The 4011-nt window shown below is 43.6% G+C and overlaps 1 long non-coding RNA gene across 1 annotated transcript; it reads left to right on the top strand.

Annotated features, from left to right (window-relative positions):
* Window positions 1–774: 774 nt before the first annotated feature.
* On the top strand, window positions 775–3425 carry LOC148135681 (uncharacterized). The gene is made up of 3 exons (XR_015754787.1): window positions 775–872; window positions 2418–2517; window positions 3262–3425. It is a non-coding gene; the product is annotated as an uncharacterized LOC148135681 (long non-coding RNA).
* The last annotated feature ends 586 nt before the right edge of the window (window positions 3426–4011 follow it).

The following is a 4011-nucleotide window of genomic DNA, read 5'->3' as shown; positions in this document are numbered from 1 at the left end:
GTAGCAGGCCGTTATGTACATGGACAGTATGCTTTCCATGGTGTGTCTCTGAATGTTGACAGGGGTCCTGATGGACATGCCAAGTTTCCTGAGCCACCTGAGGAAGAAGAGGAAGAAGTTGTGCCTTCTTGACCGTCGTATCGACGTGGAAAGGCCTGGTCAGATTGTTGGTTATCATCACTCCTCGGAACCTGATGCTCTCCACCCCCTGAACCTCCGCTCTGTTGATGTAGATGGGAGCGTGTTCTCATCTTTTCTTTCTGAAGTCAATGATCAGTTCCTTTGTTTTGCCAACATTGAGAGAGAGAGGTTTCCATCATTGCATCACACCAAGCCCTCTATCTGTTTCCTATATTCTGACTCATCATTGTTTGATATCCAATCTACCATGTGGTGTCATCAGCAAACTTGAAGGTGAAGTTTGTTTGGAATTTAGCTGTACAGTTTTGGGAGGACAGTAGGGGGCTGGGAGCACATCCTTGGGGCGGGGGGGCTCCATTGTTGAGGATTATGGATGATAACAATGGATGGAGACAAGGAAGTGTGTGGATTGAGTGTGCACTGTGGGGAATGTGGGATGGTTGCGTGACAGAAAATTATGTACTACAATCTATGGGAATTGGGAATCTGTCAGAGAGGCTGCAAGCAGTCACTAAGGAGATGGTCAAAGAAAGATATGGGTATTGCTTTAAGCTGGATGGGGGCAGGCGATCAACAAGCAAATCATGTGACGAATCTTCTTTCACCATAACAATTTATGATTAACTCGCCAGGTGAAAGTCCACTTCTGTTCCAAGCCTCTATTTAGTTCCAGTGATTCTGAAAGAAACTGAGATTTTGAAGTCTAGGAAAATCAGGCTGATCTTTCATTGGTGAGGTTTGTGCTGGACAATCTGAGTGTTTTATGGCATACATTCTGTCAGCAGGTTCATTTGCAATCTGGTTGTGGTCTCAGCTTCACACTTCTGTCTAACTCTAACAAACCTTAACTCTCTTGTCAATGAAAAATCTGCACAACTCAAAATTGGCTTCATGGCAGGAGGCTGAGAGTGCTGGTCAAAGGGTGTTTTACGACTGGAGTTTAATTTAGATAAATGTGAGATGGTGCATTTTCGTAAGGCAAACCAGGCAGGACTTATTCAGTTAATGAAAGAGCACTGGGGAATGTTGCCGGACAGAGAACCTAGGGATGCAGGTGCATAGTTCCTTAAAAATAGAGTTGCAGGTAGACAGGGTGGTGAAGAAGGCATTTGGCATGCTTACCTTCTTTGGTCAGAACATTGAGTACAGGAGTTGGGATGTCATGTTGTGGCTGTACAGGACATTGATGAAGCCACTTTAGAATACTACATACAATTCTGGTTGCCCTTCTGCAGGAAAAATATTGTCAAACTTGAGAGGGTGCAGAAAAGATTTACAAAGATGTTGCCAGAGTTGGAGAATTTGAGCTATAGGGAGAGGCTGAATGGGCTGGCGCTATTTTCCCTGAAGTATTGGAGGCTGAGGGGTGACCTTATAGAGGTTTATAAAATCATGAGGGGCATGGGTGGAGTGAATAGGCCAGAGTCTTTTTCCCAGGGTAGGGGAGGCCAAAACTAGGAAGCATAGGTTGAAAGTAAGGGCAGGACTTTTGGACGGAATTCAAGGTAAAGAATTTTCACCCAGAGGACAGTGGGTAACTGGATCTCATTGCCTGAAAGACTGGTGAAGGCAGAAACGTTAGAAATGTTTAGATGAATACTTAAAAAGCGAAAACATACAAGGCTATGGACTAAATGCGAGGAAATGGGATTAGAGTAGATTGGTGTTTGATGAACATTGTGGTCATGATGGGCCAAAGGGATCACCTTTTGTGCTGTAAGACTCAGTGACTGTGTCTCAACCTTGACATTACAACACTAAAAGGTAATTATCAACATTCCCTCAAAGGTTCAATGCATATGGCATGCCAACTTATCTGGCATCTTAATTTTGTTGTGTGTGGCCCTGCATGTGCACAGCTTAGCAGAAACATTGGACTTGCAGTGGTAATGTAAGAGCCGAAGCTGTCAACTTATATACTGCAAGGTTGAACACACAACAATTGGGTGAAACCTTGTGAAGTGGTCTCCTGGCAGGTCTTGACCATATGGATCTGATAGCTACAGCAATCACTGGCCAGAGTGAACATGGCCTCCTCTGGCCTCTGTCTGCCACTGTTAACATAATGATCCCCTGTATCTGTTCAGACAACAGCCTGAACTGTCATTTTAGTTCAACACCATTGAATGGGACTCCCTCAACCAAGCTAACAGGACATTCTGGGACTTCAAAACAACAAATGTGAGACAGAATAGAGCTGCGTTTGCCTGGAAAGTGTGGCTGGACTTGGGGTAGATACAAAGTCCTTCCCATCATCCTGTGCCTGTGTCTTTCAGGAAAGTTGGTGAGCAGGAACTTCAGGAGTGGGATCAGACACTGCAATGGCCCACAAGAGGAAATCTCGCAGAATTGGAATCATTGGTTTCGGTCACTTAGGTAGGTCGAAAGAAAGAACAGTTTGCATTTTTAGACCATCTTTCACATTCTGAGAACTTCCCAAGGAATTTCACTGTCAATGAAGCTCTCATAGAATCATGTCAGTTAGTTTGAGCACAGCATGCTCCCAAAAACACAGAAGTAATAATGTTCACAAAAGCTCTTTTCTCGTAATGTTAATGAAGGAATAAATATGAGTCAGGCAGGATACCAGGCAAGTTGCTCTTCAAAAGAGTACTGTGGCACCTTTTCTATTTATCCAAGCAGCAGATAGAGTCTCAGTGAAACAACTCATCCAAAATACAGTACTTGTGACAGAGTCTGTGTTTTTTGGTTAGAGGAGGAAGATGCTGCATGTGCAGTGTTTCAGGTTTAGCCACTGCCTGAATATATTAGTTCACTTACTCAGTAGTACCCGTGTCCGCTTCCACTCACATTCAGCCTTCGCTCTGTCGATTCATGAGGTAAGTATTTTATATTGAAACGTCCCTTCCTGGCTGATCCCTGGCTCACACACTCAATTCCCGCTGCTGAAACAGCAATGTGATAATTCATATCTGCGTATGTAATGATGGTTCAAGGATCAATAAGTCCCCTGATAAATGGAACTACTCAATAGTGACTTTACCATGAAATCTCTGTTCAGCTGCTATTCAGGTGAAATCCAAAGGAAAAGACAGCAATGTGTCCTGATATTGAAGAGGAGTAGAAAAGGTCGAAATCTTCACTTTTCTTCATTTGCAGGTCAGTACCTGACAGAAATGATTGAGGAAAAGGGGCATCTGTATGGTCTTGAACTAGCTTTTGTGTGGAACAGAAATCAGGAGAAGATGGAAGGGAAAGTTCAAAAGGAAATGCAGCTGGAGGATCTCAGCATGTTTATTGAGCGGTGAGTGAGCTCATTTTCATGTGAAACGAATAATATAGCCCCGGTTGGAGTATTGTGGCCAGTTCTCTGCACATGCTTCCAGTAGGACATCTTAGACATTTACAAAATTTGCAAGAGATTCATGCAAATGAATGGGGGAGAGAGAGAGAAACAGAGGAGTTAAAAACATTGGATTAGCCAGATGGAAATTGATAGAACACTGGGTGAGGGAGAGAAGGAGTTTTCTGTGAGTGGTGCTGGAAAAGCTAAGCATAGGAGCAGTACCTTCGAGCCATAGAGTCATGCAGCATGGCCTACACTTGTATGCACCAATCATGCATCCCAGTTTGATCTAGTTCCCTTTTTCAGAACCATATCCTCTTCATAAACCCTGCATATTCATGACTCCAGCCAGAGGCCTTTCAAATGCTGTAATTCACACCACACTCTGCATGAAAATGTTACCTCTCAGGTCCTTTTTAAATCTTTCCCCTCTCACTTTAAACTGATACCCTCTAGTTTTGGGCTCCCCCACCCTGGGGAAAAGACCTTTGCTATTCACCCTATTCATGCCCCTCATGATTTTATGAACTTCTGTGAGGTTTCTATAAGGTAACTTTCAGGAA

Source organism: Chiloscyllium plagiosum, unplaced genomic scaffold (genome assembly GCF_037043375.1).
Source record: "Chiloscyllium plagiosum isolate Xiang-an unplaced genomic scaffold, Cpla_swu_hap1 HiC_scaffold_48, whole genome shotgun sequence".
Taxonomy (NCBI): domain Eukaryota; kingdom Metazoa; phylum Chordata; class Chondrichthyes; order Orectolobiformes; family Hemiscylliidae; genus Chiloscyllium; species Chiloscyllium plagiosum.
The sequence above is the reverse complement of the archived record's forward strand: the minus strand, read 5'-3'. Positions and strand labels throughout refer to the sequence as shown.